Raw genomic sequence first — 16,486 nt, forward strand, 5'->3', positions numbered from 1 at the left:
TTCAGCATCAGTTCTTCCAATGAATAGTAGGATCGATTTCCTTTAGGACTGACTGGTTTAATCTCTTTGCAGTTCAAGGGTCTCCACCACCACAGTTCAAAAGCATCAATTCTTTGGTGCTCAGCTTTCTTTACGGTCCAACTCTCACATCCATACAGGACTACTGGAAAAACTATAGGTTTGACTAGACGAATCTTGGTAGGCAAAATAATGCCTCTGCTTTTTAATAGACTTTCTAGGTTTGTCATAGCTTTTTTTTTCAAGGCGTAAGCGTCTTTTAATTTCATGACTGCAGTCACTGTCTGCAGTGATTTTGGAGCCCAAGGAAATAAAGTCTATCACTGTTTCCATTGTTTCCCCATCTATTTGCCATGAAGTGTTGGGGCCAGATGCCATGATGTTAGTTTTTTGAATGTTCAGTTTCAAGCCAGCTTTTTCACTCTCCTCTCTCACTTTCATCAAGAGGCTCTTCAGCTTCTCTTTGCTTTCTGCCTCTAGTGGTGTGACCTCAGTCAAATGATTCTACCTCTCTGTGTTGTCCAGTCTCGGCGAGGCTCAGGCACGTGGATCACCCAGACAGTAGACAGTATAGGAGGACGCTCTCATCCACACAGCCTCTCATCTTTGCCAGGTAAGTGGTGAGTGCAGGTTTGCTCCAGGAGTGTCTGCATGGGGACCCAGGCAGACGGGCACTAGACGTGGGGCTGGCACTCCACCCCTCTGTCACAGTCACATCACAAAGGCAGGGCAAAGATTAGGGAAATAAACTTCACCTCTTGATGAAAGGTGAAAAATCATATCGCAAAAGGACATAGACACAGGCAAAGAAATAAAAGCTAGTATTTTTGCAAGAATAACTTAATGCAAAACGTAAAACAACAAAAACCAAATAAAAAATCAAACCAAAACAAGAATTCTGGTCCTAATTTAGACTTGAGAGGGTGAAAAGCAATCAGCCTTGGCCATGCTTCCGGAATCAGTGGCTCCGGACATAGTCTGTCTCCCACTGCATTGACTACAGTCTTCCAGAATTCAGGTATTGGGAGAGCTCCCCTGCTGGTGAAGAGTCCGCCTGCAATGCGAGAGACCTGGGTTCAATCTCTGGGTTGGAAGATCCCATGGAGAAGGGAACTGGTACCCACTCCAGTATTCTGGCCTGGAGAATTCCCTGGACTGTGTAGTCCAGGGGGTCGCAAAGAGTCGGACATGACTGAATGACTTTCACTTTCACTTTTACTTCCTGTTGTGAGATTCTGCTCTCGTACGTGTTCCCAGCAATGTCTTCTTGATGCCCATTGCCGATAATGGGAGAAGGATCTGGAGGGAGGTGGGGATGGAGAATCATCTGGCTTGGCTGTGTTTGAGTTTTCTTCACTTTTTTCACCAGCTGGGAATCAGTCTATACCACATGCTCCTCACTCCTGGTCTCAATGGGCTTGGAGTCCAGGGGGGCCCAGAGTTGACCCAAAGGATTCTAGGTGGTTCCAAAACAAGGCCAATTCAGTCTCAGCTTCTCCCCTAGAGGTGTGAGGATTCGAGATCACCCTGGGGTCTCCCAGGAAAGCCCCCTGACCTCGCCCTGGGGCAGCTGTGGGGTCTCACCAATTTCTTAGGTCTGCATCTGCCTGTTGCATGCGTGTCTCCCATAATGGAACAAACTGCCTGCCGAGTGAGTGGGGCACCCTCATCAGTCCATGCTTTTGTGTCTCGGCTGCCAAGAACCCTGGGAAGAACAGAGTGTAACGCCACCCCTGTGCTGGCTGGCATTATAATCATGTGAGCTGTGGCATCTGAGAAGACATGCTGCTTAAGGAGCTTGGACCCGGGCTGTGGAGCGTCAGCGGGGCGTCCTCGTTGCTTATGGCTGAGCTGTACATACCCACACAATGTTCTGATGCAAAGGAGAAGTGAAAGAGGTACACTTCCCTTGTCAACATCAATCGAAACAAACTCCGATTTCGTGTAAGAAAACGCTAGCATGTTAAGCCGCTACTGATTGCAACAGTCTAATCTGCACACTGGGCAGGCGACCACTGAAAAAAATCAGAGAGATCTGTTTGGTGTAAAAAATATATAATTCATAGGAGATGTCTTCCTAACGTTTGTCACAAAATTAAGATGGGACAATAATTTTTTTAAAACAGAGAGCTGTAAAACCAGGAAGAGTATTGGAGGCATTTCTTTAAACCTGTGCGAGTTGGGATGACACTTCACCCCCCCCACCTCCGGAGACCTCAGTAAACCCATGTAACAAAGGAAAGCTTTTGGTTTGAAGCCGGGGGCTGTGTGTTACCTGGGCACCTCTCAGATCTGGACAAGGAGCTCATTAATCCTCACATCAGGCCGGGAGCACAGAGGCAGGAGGCATGTCTATCGGCTTTACAGATGAACCAGTCAGATCCCAGAGTCATCACACAGGGGCCCTGCAAGTGGCCTGAGACCTGCCGTCCAAGGTCAAATGCTTTCCAGTTGCTCCAGTGTGACCCCATCACCACAGAGGACACGGGGGAGAGGATGAAAAAGCAGCTCCAGTCAGGCTTTTGGGGCCCCGAGAGCTGGCACCTTTGGGGTCCACTGCACCCTGTAAGGCTATAATAAGCCCCTTGGAAGCGGAGATATCTGGTCCTTCTCCATCAATCTGATCTTTTAAAGTGTAAGACTTCAGGGCTTCCCTGGTGGTCCTATGGTAAAGAATCCACCTGCCAATGCAGGAGACCCGGGTTCCATCGCTGATACAGGGAGAACCCACACACCATGGAGCAGCTAAGCCTGTGGGCCCCAACCACTGAGCCTGTGCCCTAGAACCTGGGGGGCGAATCTACCGGGCCCCTGTGCCGTGACTCGAAGCCTGTGCCCTAGAGCCCATTCTCTGCAGCTGCAGCGAGAAGCCCGTGCACCGCGACTAGAATGCAGCCCCGTTTGCCATAGCTGGAGGAAGCCCGCGTGCAGCAGTGAAGACCCAGCGTGCAGCCAAAAGAAATACATAAAGGAAATCTATTAAAAAATAAATAAAATGTGAGACTTCAGAAGTGAGACTTTCAAAGCGATGAGGAATATAAATGATACTTTTTTTTTTTTTTTTAAAGAAAAAAGGCCCACTTCTGCTTTCAAAGGCCACCTTGCTTGCTCGATGTCACACAAGCATCTGGGACCAGCTCAGCGGCCGCGAGGTTGCCCCTTCCCATGGCTGGGGTGTGTTTGCCCCTGTTGGGGTGCTAGGGTGGCCCCAGAATGGACAGGATGAGGTGCATCCAGTGAGGATACAGGGGACCCTAAGGAGGTGTGGGCGGGCTGCCTTCTGGGGCCTGAATCTGGCAGGCCACTGATGCCTGCATGCCCTCCCTGCTCAGAGGAAAGCCGTTCACCGCTATCCAGTGTTTGCCGTGATGGGTCCAGCTCCCACTGAGGCTCTCAGGCTGTGCCAGGGGGCCCGGGCCAGCCTCCCGGCTTCCAGGGTGGATGGAGGAGTGAGTACCAGGCAGGCTGGCTTTGTCAGAAACCATCCAGAGGGCCATGCAGGGGAGGAGACAGCCTTGCCTTTCTGGTTTTTATCTCACTGGTTGTGGGTGTGTGAGAATAGGCAGGTGGATGGATGCTCTCTGGAGCAGGTGGGCTGTGGGCAATAGGATTCCTGCTGTGGAGGCAGGACCACCCGTCCATCCCAGGGGGTGCATGTTGGGTTCAGAGTCCCTGTGTCTCTCTGCCTCCAAAGCTGGATGGGTCTGCACTCACTCCAGATGTTTCCCTACCCTCATGGATGCTGGGCTCTGGACCTGCGCCATCTCTGGAGTAAGAAAGAGCAAAAAGATGTAAACATGCCCAGAAATACCACTGTTGAGTCATAATGATCGCTGTCTCTATCTCTGCCTGACCCAGGCTCTCCCCTTCTGTTTCTGAATCCCTTGATCTCCTTACAATGGTTTACAAAGTGTTTGAAAGGAAGGATTGGACCAGCCAACATACAGGATATACCACGAAGTGTCTCCTTAAGGCTCGTAGCCTTCAGTTGGTTTTCTCTTCTTTTCCCAAAAGGAAAAATAAGTCAATCAGCTGACACATTACAACCAATGAGACTCTGGTCGCTTCTCTGTGAACCCTACCTTCTGTCTTGGAACTGGAGGTGGTTTCGGGGATGTCAGGGGTAGGGGGTGGGGTTTCCTACCAGCCCAGGGAACGGGGTGGGGAGGATGGTCCTACCAGCTCAGGGGTGGAGGGTGAGAGGGTAACAGGCAGGAAGGCCAGGGGTCTCTTTCTGTGGTTCAGCAACAAACTGTCAGGGGGTTCCTAGCAGCCCAGGGATGGTTGCAGGGGGGAGGTTCCTACCAGGCTAGGAATTGGGGGCGGAGTCCTACCAGCCCAGGGATGGTGGGGGTCCTACCAGCCCAGGCATGGTTGCGGGGTGGGGTGGGGAGGTTCCTACCAGGCTAGGAATTGGGGGCGGAGTCCTACCAGCCCAGGGATGGTGGGGGGGAGGTTCCTACCAGGCTAGGAATTGGGGGCAGAGTCCTACCAGCCCAGGGATGGTGGGGGGGAGGTTCCTACCAGGCTAGGAATTGGGGGTGGAGTCCTACCAGCCCAGGGATGGTGGGGGGGAGGTTCCTACCAGGCTAGGAATTGGGGGCGGAGTCCTACCAGACCAGGGATGGTGGGGGGGAGGTTCCTACCAGGCTAGGAATTGGGGGCGGAGTCCTACCAGCTCAGGGATGGTGGGGGTCCTACCAGCTCAGGGGTAGGGGGTCCATGGACTGCAGCACACCAGGCTCCTCTGTCCTCCACTATCTCCCACTCACCTTCATGTCCATTGAGTCGGTGATGCCATCCAACCATCTCATCCTCTGTCGCCTCCTTCTCTTTTGGCTTCAGTCTTTCCCAACATCAGCGTCTTCCCCCCTCTCTGACTTCCATGGCTTTTCTTTAGAGCTAAACCAGTCTTTTTTATTTCTACTTTTCTGCCTATTGCTCTGCCCCGCCGCCAGTCACATGGATTTCCAGCAGAGCCCTCCCTCAAAGGGAGGCAGGCTGGGCTGGCAAGGAGGAGGCCCAGAGACATGGCGGGCCATGTGTCCTGGGGGCAGCTCGGAGGAGGCTCCGCTGACCACCTAGCTGAGCTGAGACCCATCCCGTGTACTCGGGCTGGTCCTTGGGCTGATACTCGAGTTGTTCCCAGAGCTGTGTTAATTGGGATTAGAGGGAGGAGAGAAGCCCCATGCAAGTGCTTTCTGAACAGTGTGTTAGTCATTCAGTCCTGCCCAACTCTTAGTGTCCTCATGGACTGTAGCCCGCCAGGCTCCTCTCTGTCCATGGGATTTTCCGGGCAAGCATACTGGAGTGGGTTGCCATTCCCTTCCCCAGGGGATTTTCCTGACCTAGGAATCACACCCGGGTCTCCTGCATTGCAGGTGGACTGTTTGCCTTCTGAGCTGCCAGAGGAGTCCTGAACAGAGAGACGGTTCCCAAGCTCAAAGTCCCTGTCCTGCTATTTTGAGAACCCAAGTGGACAAGTTGCTAGAGCTGCAGCCTGTTTCAGCTGGATCGATGACTGTCATTTTGTGAAATGGGGGTGGCCATGTTCACTACCCCACTGCTAAGTGCTATAAGTCTTTACTAGGGGGAAAGAGGCCGAGTGGAGAAAAGATCATCTTGCATTATGGACTGCAAGGAGATCCAACCAGTCCATCCTAAAGGAAATCAGTCCTGGATATTCATTCAGCAGAAGCTGAAACTCCAATCCTTTGGCCACCTGATGCAAAGAACTGACTCATTGAAAAAGGCTCTGATGCTGGGAAAGACTGAAGGCAGGAAGAGAAGGGGACGACAGAGGATGAGATGGTTGGATGGCATCACTGACTCAATGGACATGAGTTTGAGCAAGTTCTGGGAGTTGGTGATGGACAGGAAGGCCTGGCATGCTGCAGTCCATGGGTTCACAAAGGGTGGGACATGAATGAGCAACTGAATTAAACTGGATGATTTTTATTAAGTTGTTTGGGACTGGATAGCATATTCATCAGATTATTCAATCTAAAATGTATTTCATTTCCTCAGCACAGCAGACAATTCCCCCTTTTTTACGATGGTTGAGGAATTTAATATTGAAGGGATTTCACTTGGCAGTTTACATCTGTGAAAATTCAGCTCAGAGCTGAGGTGCGTAAAAGGGAGAAAAAGACAAGGCTGTTCATCTCAGCAAATGAAACAAGAAATCTTGCTGAGTCTCAGGAGTTTATATGTAGCACAGAGCATGTCAAGCAGAGCACCCCCCACCCTGACCCCCCGCCCACCACCAAGAGCCCTCGATGCCCCACCCCTACCTTTTATAGTAGCGAGAGCACATGTGCACTTGGGCAGTTTAGCTGGAAGGATGTAGTTTGCAGATGAACAGGCTGATTTCTTTGTGTTCAGCTGCAGCTGCCAGTTTTCAATGAGGCAGTAACTCCTGTCTTTCAGGGCTACATGGAGATGCAGCAGAGTCAGGCTGGGCCTTGTGAAGGAGAGGCAGGGACCCTCTTGCCCTGAGTTCTGAGCGTCAACGCAAGCTTGTACCTACGGGCCATGCAGGAGATGTCTTCACAGCTGCTCTTTGGAGTAACAAGGAATGGCATCTGATGTATATGGGCTTCCCAGGTGGCTCAGTGGTAGGGAATCCACCTGCAATGCAGGGAGAAATGGGTTTGATCCCTGGGTCAGGAAGATCCCCTGGAGAAGGAAATGGCAACCCACTGCAGTATTCTTGCCTGGACAATCCCATGGACAGAGGAAATTGGCAGGCTACAATCCATGGGGTCACGAAGTGTCAGACATGACTGAGCGCTTGCGTGCGCACACACACACACACACACACACCTGATGTACCTAGAGGAATGAATTTCAGTTCAACAAACCAACAGAAAAAATTCCTCTAAATGCTTTCAGTGTTGGGGGCGTTTAGGAGGTGTTAGAGAAAAAGGAATAATGGCAAAGTAGAGAGATGGACCACTTGTCTAATTGAAGGAAGCCTTGAAAACAGACTCAGGACCAGCATTTTAGGGTTCAGGTGGTGAGCTGGACCATGTGACTTATTAACACTTTGAATGGTCACTGTTGCTTTCCCCATTGAAGCAAATTAGAATTTTCTACCTTTTTTCCATATTGAATGAAGACTTTTATTTTTTTCACTCAGAATATTTAACATAACTGCTAAGCTTTCTTACTCCTAATAATGACTCTAAAAGCAGAAATACACTCTGATAAGTCCTTGACTTTTAAAACTTACAGTTACTGTCAATGAATGGCATAGTCCCTAGCCCCCGCATTCTGCCTCCGTAAAGAAGTTATTGCTGATTCTGATCTTGTCCTTGAAATATTTAAGTTAATTAAAAGAATGCGAATGAAACCCATCTCTCCAGCTCGGTGCTGTTAATTACAAAGGTATTCAATATGCCAGTGCAAATGGCATTCTGCTAGTGCTTAATTAAAATAAATACAGAAATTTAAATGAACAAAACAGATTTTGGCACTGGTCTGCAGTTATGGGGCCAGATTTTATGTGCGGATATAACGCCAGCGGAGGAATACATCTTTACTCTTTGCTTTTAATGGATTGGCATCTGGCCAGAAGCTGGGCATGCAGCCTGCCGTGCCATCCTCCAAGTCTGCAGGGGTTGCCTGGCCCACCTTCCTCACCCCCACTCCCCTGGACTCCCCCACTTCGGCAGCTTCTGGGAAACACTCCAGATTTTAGCGGAGGAAAGAGAACTTGTTTCTTGGAGAGATCTTTCCTCAATACCAAATGGGAAGAGCAACATTTATTTATTTCCCACCTTTCATGAGAAGCTCTGAAACGTTTTCCAGACAGGAACTCATTCATTTGCCCAGTCCCTTCCAGGCAGGCAGCTGGAAAGGGCGCCTGTTCCAGACTGACTGAGCAGGAATTGGAAGAGGTGCCTGGAATAAACCGCTTTCTTGGGATGCTGTCCCCACCCCCACCAATTCCATGCCTGCAGGAACGCATCTGGGGGTTGAGAGTTCACCTTTGCACCATCCATCAAGGTGGTGCTGATAATCAGCTTGATGCTGCCAATCCAACGAATGCGCTGTTTATTCACAGCTTCCCAAGTGTCTTAGGACCTCCGTTTGCATATGAACAGTAACAGTGGTGTCTCAGACTTCCTGGATGCTGCCTAGTCGGGTGTACATGCAGGGACCTCAGGTTAGCGGGGTTGTGGACGTGGCCACTACCCAAACGCATTTCATTACTTTTGTATACACCACAGCATTTATTCTAAATCAGTGATGTGCCTGTGTGGTCAGTTGCTTCAGTCATGTGACCCTATGGACTGCCGTCCGCCAGACTCCTCTGTCATTGAGATTCTCCAGGCAACAATACTGGAGTGGGTTGCCATGCCCTCTTCCAGGGGATCTTCCCAACCCAGGGATGAAATCCACATCTGTATCTCCTGCATTGCAGGTGTATTCATTATACAGCTATAATTCCATCCAATTAAAAGACTGCACTGAGTGCTTTGTCATAGGAATGAATTTTTTTTTTTTTTTTAGTTAGAAGTGATAGAAACCCACAAGACTAGTTTACAAGAAAGAGTGAGTCACCGGGAGCTCCCCGATGCCGGAGGAGCAGCGAGAAGCAGAAATTCTGCAGGAGCTGGAGAGCAGAGAGTCTCGCAGGACCCCTCTTGCAGCCCCGATGTCTGCCTCTGCCTGTGGGTCTGTCCCCCGCCACATTCCCCTCCTCCTCCCGCTCTCTCAGAGCCCCTGCCTCCAGCATCCCTGTGAATGAGGGCGCCTGTGCACTCAGGCTACAACTTCAGCCACCGCCAGAGGCCATCAGATGTGGCCTCTGGTCCTCAGTAACAAGAACAGTAACTGACGCTGCCCGAGTGGAGGCATCAAAGAGTTTCTTTTCAACTTGAAGTTTCAAGTCTGTTGATTTTATGCCTCCATTGCAGGCCTTTCAGGATGATAGTTTCTGGGAAGAAATCTGTAAAATGAAGGGTCCGACTTGATAGGCGTGGGTCAGTCACATCCATGTTTCCTGGAAAAACAAGTTTCTTCAATGATCAAATTCAGTATTTTCAAAATTATCAACGGGGGGGGGGGGCAAAAATAATGGCAATAAAACTGTGACATGAGTCATCAGGCTAATTATATTCAGGGTGTCCTTTGTTGGAGGTGCTAGTGGTAAAGAACCTGCCTGCCAATGCAGGAGATGAGAGTTCGATCCCTGGGTCGGGGAGATCTCCTGGAGGAGAAAAATGGCAACCCATTGCAGTGTTCTTGCCTGGGAAGTCCCATGGACAGAGGAGTCTGGCTGGCTATAGTCCATGGGTTTGCAAAGAGTCAGAGACGACTGAAGCGACTTAGCATGCGCCTGGGGACAGGGCAGCTACAGACATGGCCAGTCCTATGCCAGTCATTTGGGGAAGGAAGAGGGGTGCCTCAAGGGGTTGCTGCTCTCAGAAGAAGGGGCTGCAGATGATGACAGTGAGAGATGCCCATGATGATGATACAATATGTGTGTGTTAGTTGCTCAGTCCCCTCTGACTCTTGGCGACCCCATGGACTGTAGCTCGCCAGGCTCCTCTGTCCATGGAATTCCCCAGGCAAGAATACTGGAGCAGGTTGCCATTCCCTTCTCCAGGGGATCTTCCCCACTCAGGATTGGAACCTGAGTCTCCCACGTTGCAAGGAGATTCTTTACTGTCTGAGCCACCAGAGAAGCCCGTGATGAGCACGCCTACCTGAGTGCAAAGTGCAGAGCTGGGGGAGCAAGGGTAGAATGGAGAATGAGATGTAGGATCCACGAGGGAGAACTGAGTGTCACATGAACCAAGTGATCCAATAACTTGTAGCTTTAATCTGAGACCTAAACTGAGCCTGAGAGGCAGACTCTGTGGGTCCCAGTTCCGTGAGTGAGTGACACATGTTTATTCCTGAATGCATTCCTGTGAGACGCTCCCAGGCATCCTGTGGGGGAGTGAGACACCTCCCCGGATGAGGGGACAACATGAAGAAGTGGCAAGTCACGACACACGTTGGAGGGCAAAGGTTCTGACCTGTAGGGCTGCGAGGGCAGCAGAGAGGAGGGGACTCCAAGGGGAAGGATGTTTTGAGAAAGGGTGACAAGAGGAAGGAGCCTGCGGATCACCTGGATGGAAATGAAGAGCTGCGGTTTGGGTGTGCGGGAAAATGGCAAAGCACCGCGGCCTGGGGCAGCGTAAACCACAGCTCCGGAGGCTGCAATTCCAAGATCAGCAGCAGGCAGGGCTGGTTTCTCCGCAGTCCTGTGTCCCTGGCGTGTAGATGCCTCCCAACAGGGTCTTCTCTCCATGTGGTCCCACCCCTGGTCTCTCTCTGTGTCCTCATCTCCTCCTCTTATAAGGATGCTGGCTGCATTGGATTGGTGCCCACCGCAATGACCTCACCTTAACCGACTCTCCTCTGTAACTGCCCCACCTCCAGACACAGCCACATTCCAAGGCACTAGGGTGGGCGCTTTGATACACAGGTTTCACAATTCAGTCCATAACATGAAGGAACTGGACACTGTGCTGGGGTCCCTTTTAGAGCGCATGGAACATCACAGCGAGAGTTTGTCTGTTACCTCGATAAGCAGCTGTGATCAGACTTGATCCCTAAGATAGTCAGTGGGCAGATTGCAAACAGGACCAGTGGTGGGTTAGACTGAAACGCGAGGCAGACAGGAAGATGCCTCCTTTTAGTCTTACTTTTGATGTTGCTGAATGAAAAGGTTCAGGCTAGGTTCACAGACCTGTCTTCTAGTTGGCAACCCCTGCTTCTGGGTCTAGTGAACTTGCCAGCATCTAAGACGTTCCAGGAACATGTGGGTAGGAAGGGGAGAGTTAAGGACTGTAAACGGGGGTGCAGGGCCCCTTGTGGCCAAGCCAGCAAGTGTAGGCACCACAGACACAGGGGCCAAGGATTTAGGTTCATGGCAGAGAAAAGCTCTGGCAGTCTGTGGGGCTGGGGCACTGGACAGCTTGGGGCTGGTCCCCAGGAGGACCTTGTGTGGCCCTGAGTTGGGTCCTGGTGACCGGGGGCAGCCTGGGTGGGTGGTGAGAGCCCCTCTTGAGGCTACACTGCAGTCGTCTAAGGACTCCAGCTTCTCCCCGCTCCATCCGAGGAGTCTTCACCCCATCGCTCCTTCTCTGGATCCCTGGTGCTCCTGCACTTTGTCTGACCATGGAGACAGGTATTTTCTCAGTGCAGAAAGAAGAAACGTTCTTGTTTACAGCCTCGTCTGCGCGGGGCTGCAGTAAACCCAATCCTTTTTCTGAAGAATGTGTAATTAGTGCCGGGTTTGGCAGCAGGCTTCTCAGCCCTGATTAAAGACACTGGAGGCGATGGTGAGGGGATCGGGCTCGCTCTCGCCCTCTCCCAGAGCTGCTCATTAGAGATGCTGGGAGGAACCGGCCGTCATCAACATCCTTGATGTAAGACACATGATCGGGGCCATGGAGTCCACGCTAATGGGGGAATTAGGAGGCTGACATTTGGTGTCTGCAATTCACTCTGTGACTCACACTCATCCACTTGCAATCTGATGGCCAGAACCAGGCAGCATGCTCTAAGCCTGGCTGCCTGTATTTCTCCTTCCCCCCTTGTGTGTTTTCCTACCATCTAAAAATACTTCAGTGCATGGTATCATTCTAGGGAGTTTCATTATTTAGTCATATCTAAATAACTTCCCCAGTGGCTCAAAGAGTAAAGAATCCGCCTGCAATGTGGGAGACCCAAGTTTCATCCCTGGGTTGGGAAGATCCCCTGGAGGAGGACATGGCAACCCACTCCAGTATTCTCATCTGGAAAATTCCATGGACAGAGGGAACCTGGTGGGCCACAGTTCTATGGGGTCACAAACAGCTAGACACGACTGAGTAGCTAACACACACATCAAAATAGCATTTAAGTAGGGCTATAAAAATAGCAGAGATTAGAGGTGAAACCTGTAATTGAAATAGAAAAACACACGTTCATCTAATGCATTTGCCCAAGTAAACATAAACGTGGGTTCTAGGAGACACCAAGACCAAGATAAAAAGGCAGTAGTTAGTCTTTTCGGCTGCTTCTGCTCCCACTGTTAATGGGATGATGGCCACTGCAGCAGGAGGGAAGACTCACGTCAGTTGGCCTGGAGGAAGCAAACTAGCGTGTGTGTGGCAGTTGGCGAGGACTCAGGACAGCGCCTGAGGAAACGCTTAGCGCGGTGACACAGGCCGTGTGCGCTGTGGGCATACAGGGACCCGGACCTAGGGGAGAAGGGAGGCATTTCAGCCTGGAGGGTGCTGTGAAGAAAGCGGCAGTGTGGCGGTGTGGGGAGCAAGGAGTGGGGCTGCGCTGGACACGCAGCTTCCTTATGGTGATAGGCCGGGGGGTAGAGGGAAGGGGGACCGACGCCCAGAGAGCCTGGAGCTCAGGGGATGCTGGCCCAGTGCAGGGAGACGTCAGAGGCCTGGACTCCAGGGGCAGCACTGGAGTGTGGTGGGGGAGACGGATGACATGTGCTTCCTCGTGACAGTCCATAGACTGTGGTTTGGGCCCAGACTCTGTGCTGTGGCAGGGCTTCAAAGCCCCCAGAAATGTCTCTTGTGAGCCTTCCCACAACCTCTGCCTTGGAAGGCACAAAGGGTCCTTCAGGATTTGGGTCTTCATGTCGCCTCGCCTGTCTGCATGCATGCTTAGTCAGTGTCCAGCCCTTTGCAGTCCCATGTAGCCCGTTGTAGCCCTCCAGGCTCCTCTGTCCATAGGATTTCCAGGCCAGAATACTGGAGTGGGTTGCCATTTCCTCCTCCAGGGGATCTTCCCGACCCAGGGTTGAACCCGTGTCTCCTGCATTGACAGGCAGGTTCTTTACCACTGTGCCACTGTTAACATTTGGAGCAGTAGATTGTGAATGAAGGTGACCCTCCATGCTGTGGGTGGGCCTGGCCTAATCAGCTGAGGGCCTTACAAGAACAGCCTGGTGACCCCTAAGGAGAATGGAATCTGCCTCCTGATCGAGCACCTTTGGATTTCAGCTGCAGTAGCTGCTCTCTTCTGGGTCTCCAGCCTTCTGCCTGCCCTAAAGGTTTCAGACCTGCCGGCCTCACAGACCCCCTGCTCTCATGGAGACATCGTAGGTGGGGGCCCACGGGATGCGAACAGATAATGCATTACTTGGTGTGCACTCTGGTGCTGAGCCCTCTGGGCAGACATGCAGGTGAGATAGGTGAGGAGTACCAGGGCTGACTGGGGGCAGGGGGCAGGGGGGATGGCTGCTTCATAGACTATAGGCAGGAAAGGCCCTGATAATATGGTGACATGAAAACACTGGCCTGAAGGAAGTGGGATAGGGAGAAAGTCAGGACGGTATATATGATGGATGCAGTAATTTTACAAAGCACTCTGAGGAATCTGATCAAAAGAAGGTGTTTCACTTTGCAAGGGTCTTATCTGAAATAGCACATCTGCCAAAGGTCAGTTGAATCATCAGTTTCTCCAATCTGTTCATTTTCTTTCTTTCTGAGGTTTTGCTTGATGTGTCTCATGATCCTTGCTGTCTAGTTATTTCAAGGACGGCAGGAGGAGTTCCTATATCCTGACGGCTGGTGAGAGTGCCTCTGCTGTGGAGTGTGGAAATCTGGCCCCTGAATATGAAAACTTCTGGAGAGTTCTGTGTATGGGGGGAGGAATTTGACTGATGGGCTTACTTTGGAGTAAGTGAGGGGATGGCTGACTTTGAAGAAAGGGCTAATTCATCTGTTTGTTTATCTATCCACTTGTCCATTCACCCATCCATCCATCTGTCCATCTTTTCCATCCATCCATCCAACCATCCATCCATCCGTCCATCATTCATCCATCCATCTGTCCATATTTTCCATCCATCCATCCATCCATCTGTCCATCTTATCCATCAATTCATCCATCATCCATCCATCCATCTTTCCATCTTATCCATCCATTCATCCACCTATCATTCATCCATCCATCCATTCTTCCATTCATTCATCTGTCAGCATGTCCATCCATCCCCTATGCATCTATCGCACCTACTTTGCCTGGAGGAGCCTGGAATGTTGGGGCCCTGTGTTCACCAAAACCTGAGGATGAGGAGCAGGGAGTTTGAGGACCAACTCAAGCAAATAATTCATGGTTATGCTTTCAATTCTTCTGTCCTCCAAACCTATTTTCGGTTCCCCTTTCATACCCATCCGTAATCCCTGCCATCTTTGGGTCCAGAGCTTCTCTTGGGTTCTGAATATGACAGATTATTCCCCTTTGGGGGCATGATATGTGAGATATGATATAAGATGTGTGCTGTGGCATGAGATTGGAACCAAACTCCCTGAGCACCCAGTCCTGTGACCTCAGACAAGTGATGTCGCCTCTCTGTGACTCCAGCTCCTCAAGGACAAATGGAGATAGCAGCCCACTGCTGCTTCAGGGCTGCTGTGGACACTGGATGTGAAATGTGTGCCAAAGGCTTACTCCTGGGCTTAGCACACGAGCCCACTCAACGCGTGCTAGCTGTCATTATGGCCATTGTGATCATTGTCCTTAGAATGGTTGTTATCCTTATTCTCTGCTCTATCCAGTTTCGGTGAATTTCAGAACATGATTTTTTCTCTAATTTATTAGTTTTTAAGCTTCTTGGAATGTGTTGAAATTTCTCATTTGTTGACAAGTCTCTTTCTGTTCTCTTTGCTGTTGTGAGTTATTTCTCTTTCTCTTTTGTCCTTTTCTTCCCTCTCCACCCCCCCCTCCCCCATCTCTGTCTTTCTGGTAATCATTTTGCTTTCATTTTATTGATGTCTCAGCAGGAAGAGGAGAGACGAAGGTAGGTGCTTGGTCACCTTTTCTTATTTTTGGGAGTTCCAAGTCACCTAAGATGATTGGGCCCTTTTCATTAAAAAGGTGGAATAGCTTCTCTTTGAGTGGTGTGCTGGGGGAAGCACTGAGCTCTAAAACAACTAGGCTTCTTCCTCAACAGTCCCACCTGCTCTCCTCACTCTGTCTGTCTAAGCTTTATGAAAGCTGTCATCTTGCGTCAGCTGTTTCCACTGGGCCCACAGATCATTGCAACATATTTGAGCGTCTTGAGAAGTTCAAAGCATTTTCATATAGCATACTTTTCATTACCAAGTTGAAGGTTAAATCACAATAATAACTGACCCACCACAGATAATATGTCTGCACAGATAATACTTCCCAGTACAACACTATTCCCATTTGCAGGTTAAGGAACTGTGTTGCACCAAGTCGCTCCTTATTCCATGAATTTTAGCTGGAAAACAGGAAAAGCCAATCATGCCACTGATTTGCAGAGTAGTTGAGAGGTTTCATGAAAGAAAAGGAAGTTAGATCCCTGGGTCCTCAACAGCATACCATAATCACACCGGAAGCAAAACTGTGTGATGAGAACTCCCCTATTCCCTGGTAATGTTGACCCTCTGCCCTCAACAGTCCTGTCGTGGCCACCTCCCCAGCCCCCCGGCCCCGCCATCCCCACAGCTCTGCGCCAGATGGCTCTCCTGCACTGGGCTCCCAGGGGGATGTGCTTCGTTGAGCTCTGCCTGCGATGAGGCCAACAGTTCCCCAGGTCAGGGGGTGACCCTCGTGCATCAGCAACGTGTGTGTTGCAGAGTCACGAGTGCCTGCTGGCTTCTGGGCTCCCTGTCCACACATGTGTATTTTAAAGACTTTTACGGTTCAGTGGAGAACTTAGTTGGGGGGAATGACCTTCTTCTGTGAGTCAGATGGGGAAAGGCAGTGCTAGGAACCCGGGAGGAAGTCTCCAGTCTTTCCCTAAACAAATGGTGCATCAGCAAAGACACTTCTGCCTCATGTTCATTATCTACTCTTATGTGACAAACAGTGGTAAAACAACCCTGACCTTGGTTTCTGTGGTTGGGAATTCAGGAATGATTCAGTTGGGAATTTCTGGCTTGCAGTGTTTCATGAAATTGTGGTCAGACGGTCCCTGTGGAGGGGTCACCTCAAAAGCTTCTTCACTCACATATTGGTGTCTGGGCTGGGGGCACCCTGACAGCTGGGGCCCCTCAGGCATTGGTGGTCTCTCCATATGGCCTTTCTAGCACGGCCAAGCTGAGGTACTTACCCTGAGGGAGAGACAGACAAGGAAGTGGAATCTGTGTGGCTTTTCATGGCCTGGCCCCGAAAGTCACAACCACCATTGATGCCACATTTAACTTCTGAGACATTTGTGAATATACTCCCAAGTATGGCACTAGTCCATAGGGTCGGACATGACTGAGTGACCAACAGTTATGGCATTAGGCATAAAGAGCCCGCCTGCCAATGCAGGAGAGTTAAGACACAAGGGTTCAATCCCTGGGTTGAAGATCCCCTGGAGGAGGGAATGGCAGCCCACTCCAGTATTCCTACCTGAAGAATCCCATGGACTGAGGAATCTGGAGGGCTATGGTCCATGGGATTGCACAGAGTCAGACACAACTGAAGCAACTTACTG

This window comes from Bubalus kerabau, chromosome 18, assembly GCF_029407905.1.
Source record: "Bubalus kerabau isolate K-KA32 ecotype Philippines breed swamp buffalo chromosome 18, PCC_UOA_SB_1v2, whole genome shotgun sequence".
In the NCBI taxonomy this organism is placed as follows: domain Eukaryota; kingdom Metazoa; phylum Chordata; class Mammalia; order Artiodactyla; family Bovidae; genus Bubalus; species Bubalus kerabau.